The following is a 16,560-nucleotide window of genomic DNA, read 5'->3' as shown; positions in this document are numbered from 1 at the left end:
TGAAATTGGCACCAACAAGAATTATTTAAATTTGCAAAATATGCTATACAAATCATGAGTAAGGAATTGACCTAACTTTCATATATACAGGATAGAAGGAAACAAAAAATAAGAATAATTTATAAGACTGAAATCCTTACGTTTCTAGGGAAATTAAAAACAGTAACAAAAGTCAAGAACATGAAACAGCAGCATTAGAAATGTTAGATACTCATCTCATTGATAATTTGGTAAGAGCTTCTGAAACAGTCTAACAAAATGCACTCCCCTACTTTGTATGATTGTATTGTGATTATCATTTTCTTATATATATAATATGTGTGCTTATTGTGTATGACTTTCAAATGATACTACTAGCCTAGCCTTGAGAAACACCAGTTTGGTCGAAACACGTGTTGGCTAGAAAGGAACCATTTTGAAAACTGGATTAAAAACATTAGGTTATCCAAATTGGAATACTTGCCTTATATTTTTGTTAAACCAAGAAATGTATTTGAGAGAACAATATGTTCTGCAGATTATCTAACAGAACAGTGTTCAAATAAGCTAAGGTCAAGTTGCACATTACCTTTAGAAACAATATACTTTCCTTGCTAATAAACGGCTGGTTAGGGTATAACGACAGTTTCTATTGCTCATGGAGCAGTTACAAAAAAGGTTTATTTACACATTTTTTGGCACAGACAACAGTACATATTGCCCAATCCCTTTTGTATGTTGGTGAAATTGTGGCAATAGATTGCCTGACCTATTCCTTTGTAGAGACATGTGGATTCAGATTGTGCCTTGGCATTGTTGATTTGCAATGGGAAATTCTGAGTGACCACTATTTCATAGAACCTTCAGTACCACACCTCTACAACGACGTCAATGAAGAAGTAGGCATGTTGTAGTGGAAAACCAAAGGGAAATGGAGACCGGTGTGTGGTTTCATTCATCACAAAAAGGGTGTTCCTGAAAGATGCATGTAGTTACTTGATTCGATGTGTTTTCACCACACTAAGATCATTTGGATATTAATGCTAAACTCACAGGCAGGATTGCATAAAAAATGAATAAAGTGCATTTGTCTGAAGTCAAGTAAAGTGGTCCTTTGCCACATTTGAAAAATATGCTGAGAGCTAAAGAAACCTGTCCCCCGTTTATGTAACCAGGAAAATATTACTAATGTTGAAAACAAAACCAGCCTATGTATTCATCTGTAATGTTATAAAACATAAATGTTGGTATCCGTTCAAAATGAAGCCAAAATGAAGCATCACAATCTACCATCTTTCTATTGCATTGACAGTGTCTACATTCCAAAATGATTCTTATTTAGAGCAAGTTGATTACAGAGGAATCATGTCAATGACATTTTATTTGACAGGAATGGCTTACACGTTGTCGTGATAATAGAAGTCAATAAGCCTTTATGCCTACAAAATCATTCAATGTTCTGAGTTGTATTGGACAAAGCTGAATGGCTCACCAGTGAAATTTCTCACAAAATAATGTCTTCTGTTAGCCTTGCATGTAGGTTCCATTGAAGGGTAGGTGCATGTTTCCCTGAACCATCTGGAATGAATATACTGAGTTTGTGTTTAATCATGAAAACCCAGTATGTGCACAGAACAAAAGGCCTTGAGGAACAGGCCCTCTGAGTTAATAGCAGTCCTTACTTTTCTAATCTTATCGCTGAAATATGGTGTGCACTGTGTAAAACAGGTACTATTTCCCATTGCTGACAATGTAGCATTTTGTATGTGATAGTTAAATTGCACTGTGAGTCAGTTGTCATGCTTCATAGTCTAAATACTGAATTGCTTGATCATTTGCAAACTGTAAAAGCCATGGATATAAAATGATAGCAATATAAATATATCCTCCTGCCTCTTGACACGTTACAGTAGGGAAGGGCCCTGCACTTGCGGGACCTGATTCATGAAGTGTAATTGGAGGGGAATGTATCCTGTATTTAAAAAAAAAAAACATGAAACCATTTTCCTCTATTGGGTGGATGAACCAAAATCCTGTGTATTCTTAAATAATAGATATTGTCTTACCCAAATCTACAGAAATAGATTATATCATTATCTGCCTATATAGGTATATATATAATTATGTATAGCAATTTATCTGATATGTTGTGGTGACTTCCACTGAATAAAGTAACTGAACCACCATTGGTTTACTTTGTTTATAAATACACGTGACGTCTGTGAGGGTGAGACGGTTCATTTAACAATGGACATATGGTGCTCAAGACACACATTTCTTGGCCATCCTTGGGCACTGGGTGGTAAAATTCCCCTGTACCTCTAATCAGCAAAGCTAGGGACAGTGGCTACCAAATGTCAATCATCAGCAGGCCCCTTTGTGTGTGGAAGGGAGTGACTGCATATCCCACAAGGGAGTGGATATCTGGGAGACAGGAAAGGAGATTGTGGCAAATTGTCTCACTCCTCGTAGTTTGAAAATAGGCTTTGAGATAGACAACAATAAAGTGGAGGCATTTGTGGCAGACAACAATGAAGTGCAGGTAAAGTGTCCATGCAAGACAATGGTGCAACTGTGTTTCTTTAAAAACTTTATTTTACCACCGACTAAAGTAAATGCACATCAAGAATGTGGCAAAAGCACTCTTGCTTGGTTTATCATGATGGACTTCCTTCTGCAGGAAGTTGCATATTATATTGCATGTCTCCTCTAGACAGTAACATCCGCCAGCCCCCTGATTTAGTCCAGCACCCTTGAAGAGGTGGGTAATTATGTGATAGGTGGGGATGACTTGTGACCTGACTTTCTGCACTTGAGCAAAGACTGAGCCAACCTTGCTCTCTTTACAGAGGCAGGCAATGGCACAGTGGCCCTCATTAGGACCTTGGCGGAGGACCATGGCGCTATTAGCACCATGGTCCATGGCGCTAAGCTGCCAACTCCGCCATGGTGGTTGGCGGACTTACCGCCCCATTCCGACCTTGGCGGGGCGGTAAGTCCCCAATCCCCATTTACCCTTCCCCATTCCCATTTTTGCCCCATAGGGCATAATGGGAGTGGGGAAGGCGTTAATTACGCCACCGTAAATTACGGTGGCGTAATTAACAACAAGGTCCCTTAGCGCCATGGATTTTAACGCCTGCTAAAAGCAGGTGTTAGATCCGCCATGGCGCTAAGGGAACTCGTACTCAGGCGGTAAGGGTCGGCTATGTTTACGCCGGCGTAAACCCCTTACCGCCTGGGTCCTAATGAGGCCCAGTGTCTTAAGCGAGATATCTCTTGGGGGATCATCTCTTTCACCTCCACCTGGGCAGCCTCCTGAAACACCATCACTACTTCTTGCTCTCTCCACTGCCCTTCAACCCCCTGTACCTCCGTGGCTATCTCTCCCTTATGCTTCTGGAATACCTCCTCCTCTCTACCCTATACAAACTCAAGTTATTCTCTGACTGTATGCAGGTACTTCTCCAGTGACTCTGCAAAGAGAATAACTTACTTAGAGTTGGTATCCATATCCTTCTCCTCAACCACAATTTGTCAACCCCAAACACTGTGTCCGCTCACCAAACATTGTGTCCCTCACTCAACAACTGCCTGCCCTTCCTCAACAACTCTGTCCCACCCAATCACCTTCTTCCTCTCCTAAACCACTGGTTGAGGAGTAGTTCACCTCTTCATATTCTCCCCTCCCTTTAAAAATGAACCTATTGCCTAAGGTCTCAATGTGAAAAACCCAAATTTGCCTACTATTCCTAATGTGTAAATGTATAAAACACAAAATGGGAGATTGTTCTTGGCTATTGTAGGGAACTTTACTAATAATTGGAATACTTCTCAGGTTCACAAAGGTTTATCTACAAACACAAGAAAATAAAGTTGTTAAGAAAAATGGTATTTTACTTTTAGGGGTGATACAAAGGGAACAGGGAAATTTACAGGAGTAAATCTTTCTTTTTTACAAAAAATCTTTTTAAAGTGAGTAAGGGAAAAAAGGAATATTAGAGAGGGAGCCTAATGACACACATAAACGGACAAAGGGGATTAAACAGGGATCCACACACACACAAAACAACACAACTAACAAACTTCTCCAAAACCCTCCAAACCTCTCCCAAAATTGCAGAAAACATTATATAACTTAGTGAGGTAGCCCTGTCCACGCCTAACTCAATGGGCAAACAAAAAACCACAAAGGAAGCAGGAAGCAATATGAATCATTTAAATACCCTCAACCCGATTTGGAATTGCTCATGGCCTCTGAATAGCTAATCAAATTCACATGTCACGTATCAGGACTTGCAATTGGATGGTTGGACTCAAACCCTGATGTGCAACTCGCAAAACCTGGAAAAGCCCATGGGAATACTAAGTGGGTGGTCAAACCTACACAGAAAAGCTTGACTTTCACACTAGGTACATTGTGCGAAATGTGAGCACTGTTAGATAAGAGGTTACTTTAAAAGAATATAGATGGTCTTGCCATGCTGATTAGCCTGCTCTGCTGGACACTGATGCTGAACATTTAGAGTGATTACTCAAGAGGAGATAAAGGATGCAATGGAGCAATGGGAATTGATACATTCTCAGGTGAAGATGAATATACTGTAGAGTTTTATAAAACATTTGGTGATTTATATTCCCCTTTATGGCAGAGGTTGTTTCAGATTGTAGACAAAGACAAAACCCCCTTAGACTCTATGAAATCTGTGGCGATTCATCTGATTTCGAAAGTGGGCCAAGACACACTGTACAAAAACTGACCAATTTTACTTTTAAATCTTGATGTAAAAATGTTGATTTAGAACTGTGTGTGGGGTCTGTCAGGAGTGATAGCATGCTTAATAGAAATGTATCAGGCTGGGTTTGTGGTCTGTAAAAATAACTCAAACAATGACAGAGAATTACTTGATATAATTTACTAACACCAGATCAGCTTTGGCCACTGCTGTAAGTATAAATGTCGAAAAGGTGTTTGATCAGGTGAACTGGTCATATTTAGATGCCATGTAAAAAGTCTAGGCCAATCCCTATGAAGGTTTTTAATATTCTGCATAGTTGAGCTAAAATTAGAAGTTTGGTTATTCTAGCCCCTGCAATATTTGTTGCTGTACAAAGCAGGGTTGATCATTATGCCCCTTCCCTTTCTGATATTGTCTTTGAACCCTTCCAACGGGGTGGCAGAGAGGTGAAGGGAATATTATTGGGGGGGGCACTTGCTCCAAAGCTATTTTATATGGAGATAACCTTTTAGTCCTAATAGCCGCCCCGCAGTCTTCAGCTCCTCCTCCCCTTGAGGGTTGGTTGGAGTTTGAGAAACCCTCTGCCTTTATATATAACGGGGCTGAGGCATAGAGGTCCACAATGGTCTGGCTGTTACCTAATAAGCCTCCCAGAGGATAGCTCATTCCTTGGGCTCATCATCCCCTCTGAGACAAAGCACCCATACTTTCCCTTGGAAAACACATTACACAATGCTATTTGAAAGGAATCCCAAATCCCAGCAACCTTGGGCTTTCAGAGAAATAAAATACAAACTGGATTAAGCCCCAAAAAGGGTTAGCTAAGTTAACCAAACATTTGTTACAACCAGTGAACGTTCAGTAGAACAAGCATTCCTTCAAAGCAGTAAAGGGAACAAAGATATTTCAGGAAGAATTATTGTACGGTGGAACAGACATATAAACAACAATAAACCCACGTTCTCACCTCCTATTTTTGGGGGCATCATTCAAGATGTCTGAATTACACCAAACAAGTAATTAAAAATACAAAGAAAAAGCAGGGGAGTAAGCATACATCCATGTCAAGTTCCTCTTGTAAGATTTAATTCTGACATGTGCTTCCCCTTCTATCTCATATTACATATATAACAATTATGAATTGCTGAAAGAAGGTTCTGATTAAGACTTTGACATGCTAGGCTATACCAAGATTTAAAATTGAGAACTGTTTCAAAAGCTGTACATAACTCTGAAAATATTAGGAACTAGCTGATATACCCGACGTTGCCCGGGTTATTACGTGAGAACAACACAGAGATTCCTAAACAGTATGATGGGTGACATGATGGTGCCAAAAGCTATGGCCCTAAAGTTCAATATTACTAAAGTACATGTTAATTGTAAGGCTTGTTCAGAAACAACATTTTTAATTTCCCTTCCCAGGGAAAATGGTTTACAGCTTCGTCGGCAGGCACCGTCTCGCAAAAATACTCTGCAAAAATCTTTGTTTCCCTTCCCGGTGAACATGGTTTATGGGATTAAAAGGCTTGTTTAGAAACAACATTGTTTCTTTCCCTTCTCGTTGAACATGGTTTACGACTTCGTCGGCAGGCACCTTCTTGCAGAAATCCCCTGGAAAAGTGTGGAAACTTCTGGAATGCTACCTGCCTTCACCTTCACTTCTCAGGTCCATTTGCCTCTCATACATTTTGTGTTTCCCTTCACGGTGAACATGGTTTACGGCTTCTTCGGCAGGCCACAAACCCACAAACACATTTTGACTTTTGATGAAATCCAGGGAAAGGGGTGGGATGTCCAAATGTTTTATAGCTAGTAATGTCTGGAGGGTACTAACAGGTAACTGTACAAAATGTAGTGCAGATTGGTGAAACAGTGTGGAATTGTCTAAGGAACAACGTTTCACCAAGCCACAAACCCACACACCCAGAGACTTTTGATGAAATCCAGGGAAAGGGGTGGGGTGTCCAAATGTCATGTAGCCAGTAATGTCTGGAGGGTCCTAACAGGTGACTGTGCAAAATGTTGTTCAGATTTGTGAAACAGTGTGGAATTGCATAGGGAACATACACAAAGCCACAAACCCACACCCAAATTTTCACTTTTGCAGAAATCTGGGGCAGGGGGTGGGATTTTCAGATGTCATGTAGCCAGTAATATCCGGAGTGTCCTAACAGGTTACTGTGCAAAATGCGGTGCAGATTGGTGAAATGGTGTGAAATTGTATAGGAACATACACAAAGCCACACATCCACAAATGTTCACTTATAAACATATAGATAACAGTTTATTACATTACAAAACCTATTTCATGCAATAAAGGTAAAACCTAATTACCTGATCTATTGCGACTGCACCAGGATGAAACACTGTTTGATAATCTGAAAGGATACTCATCCTCATCATATGCCTTAATCTGACTTTGGTCATTTTGCACAAATACCAAAACAACAGTATAACAATACAAACACTGATACCCGATCAATAATTTAAGATACATATATCAATTAACATTATACTTGCAGAGGGCAGTACATTCATCACAGAATGCTTAAGAATGTAGTATTTAAGAGGGAGACCCAGACAAGCACAATTCACTTAAAAAGTCACCTTGTGAATATATACAATACATAGACAATATTAATTTTACGAATCAAGTAAAAAGTGCTGTTTACAGTGCATACAGACTTTAAAACAATGGTCTCTATGATTGGTTAGCACTGGCTCTATAGAGCCAAGCACGATAAATATATTTAACAGAGTTAACTGTATTCATATCTGTTGTCTCCTTGATGCATAGCAGCACGCCTGGTTGACACTACGAATGTTAGTGGCTTCACATATTTTACTCCTAGTGCCTTACAGCCATTACAAAGTAGCATAACATGAGCCACTGATTCAGCTTCATACCCACATACAGGGCAGGTGCTGTCACCTGTCCCGCCCCAGAGACTTGTAAAAGTAGCTACATTAAGAATGTTTAATCTTAGCTTCAAATGAAGCATATGTGCCAGTGGTGGGTTAATAACATCCAAGTACTTCTCAATGTCAATTTCCACTTTTCCTAAGAGGTCTTCCGGTCCTATTTGCAGTAAATTACAATCCGCCACTAGTTTCCCACTAGAGAGGCCCGGAGCCGCCCCTTTGACCCTAACCACACATAATGTGTCTGTAGATCACAGATCCGACCACAGTATGCTGAAATCCAGATCATGAAGAACATTCTTCACATTCCCCAGCCATGGCAGCCACTTCCCGCCTTCCAAACTCATATTATGAGAGAACTTCCATGTATTTTGTGAGCTGCAGATCCTTGCCCAATATAGCACAGGTCTTAGGCTCACCTCGTACCCTGTAGGGTCAAGGCCAAATGAATTTGAGCATTCAAACAATTATAGGGGTGCATACGTTCTTTTTCTCAAAAATTGATTCTCAGAAACGCTAAGTTTATCATGATTAACGTAACCCCATATGCCTGAAAAGATACTGTTTTTGTTCTCCCACTGCTCTATCTATTTTGCAAAATGTTCCCATATATTTTTGTTACTGTGTCAAGCAATTCTATTGGGAAGTAATTCTCAGGATCATAACAATTCTCACCTTTAGTAATTGCAATATCTCTGCCCCTTCTATGGTTTTGGAATATCTTTGCTTGAAGCAATGGCATTCAATAACTTACACAATAATGGGGCCATTGCCACCATGTCCACCTTATCAAAAGGTACTATTATATTTTCCAGACCAGAGGCTTTATCAAGACACTCGGCCTGGACAACATTTAGAACGTCTCCTATGGAAATATTTAAAGGAGAAGACATTGGGCCTCATTACGAGTTTGGAGGTAGCCATGCCATTTTTAGCGGCATGACTACTGCCAAATTCGGGTCTGGGTCCCGAATAAATGGGAATTACCGGCCATTCTGACCTTTGCGGGCCGGGTAATTCCCTAACAACGGTCCCGTTAATGATGGGACCATTGTTAGCATCCTTTTCTGCTAGCGGGTGCCGCTCTGCACGTCTGGTCTGACTAGGCGTACAGTGCGGCCCCGCGAGCAGAACTCGTAATGAGGCGGTGAGGCAACAACGGTGCCAGTAACACTACCGGCGCTGTTGTTGCCTTACCGCCAGGGTCGTAATGAGGCCCATTGACTTTATATTTAGCTCAGTTACTTCATTGTTAACGTCTGCAGCCTTTGTCAATAATGTACTCTATATTTTCCCAAACATTTCTTTCCATATAGTCCCTGGAATATATGCTTCCGGGGCTATTTGTTCCATTATTTCTCATTTTGCTGCAATTTGCCAAAAGGTTTTGCTTTATTTATGCAACCTAGAATTTGCAGTTCCTAATTCCGTTTCACCTCTTTCTAATTTCTGTAGGTCCATGTTTTGTAGTTACTATGTAAACACATAACTAATTTGCAGTCCCCCATGCTGCTTTCTACACCCGGATCAACTCCTTTTTGCCATTTTTACATGTCCCTTCAAACCATGAGTTTTCAGTAGTAAATTTATTTTTCACTATTTTCGAATATTTAATTAGAAAAGGGATGCTTTAAGATGACAATTGTGTAAATACCTCTTTTGGTGCATTTCTGAGCTTGATACTATCACAGATGTTATAATGCATAGATAGTATATACATTATCAATGTTTGCCCATCTTAAGTACCTTGTATTATTTGATTGTGCTACTTATACTCTATTATTTATTATTTATTGGAAAATTCTATTTTATGTATTGCCTAATTCTAAACGGAAGTCAATTGAAACACATAACCGATCGTGAACGCTGTCTAATCTCAAATCGACTATGCAGTCTTGTACTAAAGACCAATTCTCTATACTAATTAAGATAACATCTATGCGGTATTTCCAGATGTTAGTTCTCTAGGTGCAGCATGATGGAATGCCCCTAATCAAACACCTAGTACATGCCCTACAACAATGTAATACTAATTATTTTGCAAGCTATAAAAGTTATTGGGGATGGCATCTTGGCTATGGTAGTGCAAGAGCGATGCCATCCAAGAGAGTGATTGGAAGCAAAGGAGAGATATCATCTGATAGAGCTGTTGGAATAGGAGTAGGGCCATTTTCTGAGAGATATTTTAAGAGGAGACGAAGCATTATCTGAGAGAGTTGTTGGAAGTGGAATAGGACGATCATCTAAGAGAGTTTTAGAAATGAGGGCTCCTCTGAGAGAGTGGTTGGAGGAGGATCAAAGAGCTACCAGTGGAAAGCAGGTGGGAGATATTACTGCACCCTGTATGACAGGGACAAGCTGGAGAGAGGCAGAGCGAGAGCCAACCAATAAGACGGGGAGGCAACATCGATCTTGAAAGAAATTTGAAGCAGTTTCTGTGCTGAGCAAAACTGCAATTTAGGGTTGTCAGCACTTCATATACATGGTCCTTTTTTACTGAAGCTGATTACTAGCTGTGCCTCTCTGTTTCGAATGGTCTATGGTCAGGAAATGTGCTTCTTGGGTAGACTCAGGAGAACACTTCTACAGCAGTCCAGGTTGCACATGTTTAGTACTTGAATCAGTTGGACTTTATAGTTCAGTCAGGATGATCCTCGATAGGAGCCTGAGAGTGAAGTGGCGACTGCCCATGATACGATTTAATTAGATGTGAGGACGCCTGTTGGCCAAATGTTTCTCTCAGAATCTACCTATTAGTAAAAGGGTAGAGTGCATAGCTACATTGTTTTCCATGGCCTGGGAAAGGCTGCTGAAGGAAGGTCCACATAAAGCAGGATTTCTGTGTTGCCTGAACACCTAAGCACAGGCAGACCTTGCTTTTGAACATCCAATCTTAGAAAGCTGACAGGTATGCAGATAGATTACCTGAACACTGGCCAGTATCAGCATCTGGATGGATTTTGAGATGTGTGTTAATGGTGCATATATTAAATGCAATGTCTAACTGGTCCAGCACATCAGCGAATAGCCTATTGTAGATCTTGAACTGTCACAGGGAGAGGAAAGAGTGCTTTGGCACCCTGCAATGATGCTCACAAGGGTGGGAAGGAAGCAGAACCCAGCATACTGTGGCTGAGCGTTTTCTCAAGTAAGACAAAATCGAGGTCAAGACATTTTAATTCTGACCGTTGGATGTAGTGATCCACCATGCTGTACACTTCTGACAGCTCCAGTTCAATTATGGCCATATATTATGTTGCAGCTATATTCTGTAGCATATCATATCAAGTGACCATCAGGGTTGTCACTGCCCTTCTCTTTGCACTGTTTGTCATGACATAGGCCGTGCCTTTCACTGCACTCTTACAGCAGTTTAGTGACTGACCTTATGATTAGCCTTGCTTCTAAAAGTAATGTATATTTTGGGTGTTAATTTGCTTGAGTACATGTTTTCTATATTTTTCAATTTAATAAGGAAGGTTATAACCTTTTTCTAGGGTGTGGGGAGGATTCCTGTGGCCAGTGAAAGCTTACACAGTGCATTAAGGGGGGGTGCCATGAAGGTCATTATTGATTTGGTCACATACTCACAGCAACTAATTGCTTGGGATGGATAGTTTTGTTTTATGATCACCTGGACAGAATGTGTAATTGTTCAAAATCTGGCTGGGCTTTCAGATTCGGTATACTTCAGTCCCTGGCTGTTTTGGACAGGGAACAATTGGTTAAATAACTTTGGAGAGGAAGGAATCTACAATCGTCCATCGGCTCCCAGTGGGGGGCTATTTGTGTGGGGTTTATTAGTGTGTTATAACAGATGCCAACTATTCTCATTTGTTTGACATTTGGTTGATGTCTTGTTGCAAAAATATGGCTTGTTCCTACTGGTCATGGGTAGCTTTTTACATGTGTGATGCATTTATTTTTGTCTTCAGGCTCCTGGGATTTGATCTATGATTATTCCAGTTTTGGACCTACCTATTTCATGGTTTCATGAGGGTCATGTTTAAATCAAAGCATCTGGGTATCTTGGACAGTTGGGCGAGCAGGGTGATCTGGGTAGTTTGGACAGCATCATTCTAGGATCTTCACAATGGGTGGGATCTATGGTATTAAATGAAATCACATGACGGAAATATGTAGGGGAGAATATCTTAATCACAGTCAGAGAGTTGAAGAGAGGGTCCCAGGAATGCCCCTCCTCACCCCAGGACTTAGAGCCAGGAATGCTTGAAGTCACACATCTTATTCCGGACGAATCCCAAGTGCACCATTTGCTGACATGTACATTGAAAGGTATCCCCTCAATCAACCATACAGACCCAATCCACTGCACATTCGTACGGGTATAGGGGAGACCAGAGCGATTGTGGATTGGAATACCCTAATGGACAGCCTCGACTAATAGCCAAGAAGCCACAATGTTGATGTCATTAGTGACAACACGACGTAGCAGTGTTAGTCATGAAGCGCACTCGCACTCCTGCACCGCATTGCATGAACACACAGTCGCATACATGAAGAACATGCTTACACAGTTCTATAGATAGAGGACGGATATATATTCATACTGTCAAAGCTTTTATTACATACCCATGACAATGGGTATTCACCCATGGTGGGAAAGCACAGCTGATCCCAGCAAACCAGAAAAGCAAAGCAACAAGTGTTGCAACGTAGGAGCACACTCTCATAGGCAAAGGTGGTACACTACCAGTTACAATACAGACACATAATTGTGGATGGCAAGGGGCAAGAATCAATGGTAAACCCATTACTCTGCAACAATGTACTAGATACTTTCTTGGGGACAGGACAGGCCAGCCACTGCACATGCAAGGACGGGGCGACTAACCTCTATAGGGTACTTCCATAGGTATTACCACTCTCAATACCCAATCATTTGTGGTAATAGGTTTTTCAGGGAAGGGCCCAGGGACAACGTAATTTGTTCACAAAAAGGAAATGCACACCATGGAATACTGAGAAGTACTGCAGAGTCTTGATTGTATTGTATGATCCCTGTTGTTTATTTTTTACAATAAACTGCAGTTCTAACTTCCCGTTGGTTGTGTCCTCCGTTTATTCTGGGCATGAGTGTTGGGTCATTGAGAGTCTAGCAGACCCCCAGACGATCTCTGGTATACCCAGGAGAACTACCCCAACAGAGAGGTGATATCATGGGTAGAGGGTGGGTGAGGCATTTGCCCATCTATTGGAGGAGTGTGTTTGGATCAAAGAGTGGTCAGACAAGACTATTCGGGTGATATTGGTTTTTGAAATGCTACAGTTGTGTCTAAATAGTGCATCCAGTGTGTAAGCTCTTTGATTACTTTTTTAAAGCCTGATCATTCTGCTGTTTCTAGTAGTTCATGGGCAGGGCCATTCTCCTTTATGTTCATCCAGGTTTTGAGGTCATCTGGCATCGGGATATTGTTGGTTTGATTGGTCATACAGGACATCAGATCTCTCCATTCCAAATAGAATTAAGATTGGACCAACGGGGTGGTCGACTATAAGGATTAGGCTGTGGTTGTTCATGTTTGGGCAGATTTTCAGTCAGAGGTGAACAAAGAAGGTGAAACTGCTGCTAGGGTGGTGTGATGCATAGAGAAATAATACAATTGCCAGAAATGGTGGATATTGACATTGTTTACTTAAAAGTGGTTTCAGCAAGCCTCCAACAAAAGAAAAAAAATGGATGAAAGGAAAGAAGAAAGTGGTTGTCCATGAATAAAATAGATATGAACAACAATAGTGTGACCCAAATATAACTTCTGCGAATGAATGTCAAATAATCCAAATTGGTTTACAAATGTTTTATAAAATGAAATAAATTAAATCAGTCTTGTTTTTTAATTGTGATATAGTCAACAATATATAATTTGACTTTTCACAAAACCTAGCATTCATCATAACTCATTAATACAGCTTTACACAGATTAAAAACAAAGAAAAATTAAGAGGAGCAGTAATAAGAAAAAAAACAAAAAACAAAAATCATAACAATACAATTCCTGTTTACATAAAAATTGATATCCAATACAACTAATCATTATAAAAAAGATTGTTTTAACCAAAAGCTTTAACATTTCTAAACCAGAACAAACCTACTATTATCAGTGTTAATGTACCACTCGCTTATTGGTAGTCTTCACAGATTCCATTCTTTCAGCAGCTTCACCACTTCACTTGTTAGAAAAAATGTGTTACCTGACGCCAGCCTTTTCCAAAAGCAATCAGTTTCTAACCACCAATTATAGGGGGCAAATCTTGCTAACCTTTGTATTCTTAGTCCCGGGGCAGACGATCATCAAATGTCTCAAGGACTGAGTCTGTGCCCTATCACAATTCTGGCAGATGGCGTTAGGTATCGCAGTGACATCTCTAATATGTTGGATTTCTAAGGTTGGCAGTAGGTTTAAACGAAATCTCAAAAACTCTGCGCTAATAGTGAAATCTGGGAATTTCCTCTAAGAAGCGGGGATAGTGGATCTTGGTTTATCTGTAGGGGTGAGGGAAGCAAGCACCCTGGATGCTCTCATTGTCCTGATGGAAGTGAACTTATCACACGGTATCCAAAATATGGAATCAACCTTTAAAAGATGGCATGAGTTACGATTAAGTCTTTGGGGAAGAGTACATGCAATTAAAATGACGACAGCTCCAGAATAAACTATGTCTTAAGCATGATTCCCTTGCAGATTAAAAGATGTTATCTGAAGAAAATGGAAAGCTTGATCCAGTCCTTCCTATGGGAGGGAAAACAACCACGTCCAAAACTATGGAAACTACAGCTTTCACAAGAATGTGGTGGTCTGGGGGTCCCAGATTAGGAAAATTATCATTTGGCGTTTGGGGCACGTCATCTGGTGCCTTTCATTGAAGATTCTTCTGATGTCTGGACAATGGCAGAAACAAGTAGATCTTCGCCACTTTCCCCCAGGGCAATTCTGTCAACGGTAGATGGAACTGGTTACAAATCATCTCCACCAACGGCTTTTGTTAGGTCATGCTGGAAGAATCTCTGGAGCAAGAGCAAAAAAGATTAGTCAAAATATGGATATACTTCACTCTGGTTAAATCCAGACATTACACTCAATGGAAAAACTATTTTCTGGTTGAACTGGCTACTGGGTGGTGTGCAGTGACTTGAACATTTGAATATTTGAGGAAGGGAAGTGAATCAGCTTTAAAAGATTGAAGCTAGTTAAAGATCTCAGAGATAGCACAATGGGGGAGGATAGGAAGTTGAAAAAAGCTCTGGGGAATAAGACTCTGGATGGATTTAAGGGTTGGCATGTTTGGCTGAGAGAATATTACTCTGAAGGTGGAATGGCTTTGAAAGTGTACATAAATCTTGATCAGTATAAAGAACCAAATTGCGATTTACTATCAAAATGGTCAGATATACTTGATTCAGAGATGTCGGAAGGCAGATGGAGGAATCTGTGCAAGAAAGTGGCTCTAACCTCTTTGAATTTGGGAGAGAGATGTAGACAGATCAAAATTCTGAACAGAGTTTTTTGGACACCACAAAGATTACATGCAAGAGGATTAACGGATTCAGAGGCCTGTTGGAGATGCAAGCATGCTAATGGGACTTTTGAGCATATGATATGGAACTGTTATGAGCTAAGATCTTTCTGGAATGGGGTCACTACGAAGATGAGTGAAGTTCTTGTGATGCATGTGGACTTTGACTATTTGGCTGTAATTTTGGGTGAGGATGATATGGTGGATAATCTCTCGTTTCCACAGAGGAGTTCGTTTTTTAGGGTGTCAAATTCTGCCAAAAAAAAAATCATATTGAGGAAATGGAAGAGTGAAGACAGGCCGACGATTTCAGAATGGATGGATGATCTGAAAAATGTGTCAACAATTGAGAAGCTGATTCTTTATAGAGATAAGAAAATGAACCTATTAGACCAAATATGGGGCAGATTTCTAGAATTGTAAAATGGGTGTAAAGCTGTCTTGAAATGATTCTGTAATTTCTCCTTTTGAGTGGGTTCTAGACAAGCTAAATATGATGAATCCATTTTATTGTGTTACTTCTTTACAGTATGTTATATGTTATACTTTATTTAAAATAATAAACATGTTAATAAAAAAAAAAAACAATAGTCAATTGTTTTGCCTTCAATGGATTTTGGATCAGAATCTCGTCTGAAAAATCGGATTCCACTAGAATATTGGATCCGGCCCTTTTCAGAGTATTCAAATATACATGAGATTGCCCCTGAAGTACAACCAAAACATCTTTGTATAAAGAAGGGGACAGGGAACCAGAATCTATCTGTACAATGAGATCCAATTCCATTCCAGACATGGTCTTAGTGATTGCAAGCCCAGCTCGAATCTCAGGCTTGCAATGAGGACGCATTTTCCCTCCAATCTCTCCCAATCTATTGTATGCATTTGTGGATTGGTGTCAAAACTATACAATAATGCTGGTATTATTTTGCCAATGTAGTATTTTATAATAGGGATAATGGAGAATATGCAACATTTATTTAATATTCTTTTCATTTGAGATCCCAATTATAGTATTTTTGCATCCAGGCTAGCCGTTACAAGCCCCTTTGTTGGAAATGATCTAACCACAGATCCTAGGTAAGTGACCTCTTTAGCTATTGGGATTGTTTGATTATCCAAATGCCAGGTGAATGACCTACTAGCCCTTAATGGATATTTAAAGATCACTATTTTAGATTTATCAGGGTTGATCTTCAGACTGTTCAACTCTGCATATTTCTGGAAAGCAGAGAGCAACCTCTGGAGACCAATCGAAGTGGGTTCTAAGAGCACAATATCATCAGCGTAAGCCAGCCAATTGATTTTTGTACTTTCCAATTTTGGACTTGCCAAGGCCGATTCGAGAATCCGTTTTGCCAGATCAGATAGGTAAAGGTTA

This window comes from Ambystoma mexicanum, chromosome 5q (assembly GCF_040938575.1).
Source record: "Ambystoma mexicanum isolate Mex_15411 chromosome 5q, UKY_AmexF1_1, whole genome shotgun sequence".
In the NCBI taxonomy this organism is placed as follows: domain Eukaryota; kingdom Metazoa; phylum Chordata; class Amphibia; order Caudata; family Ambystomatidae; genus Ambystoma; species Ambystoma mexicanum.
This window is presented reverse-complemented; position numbering follows the sequence as displayed.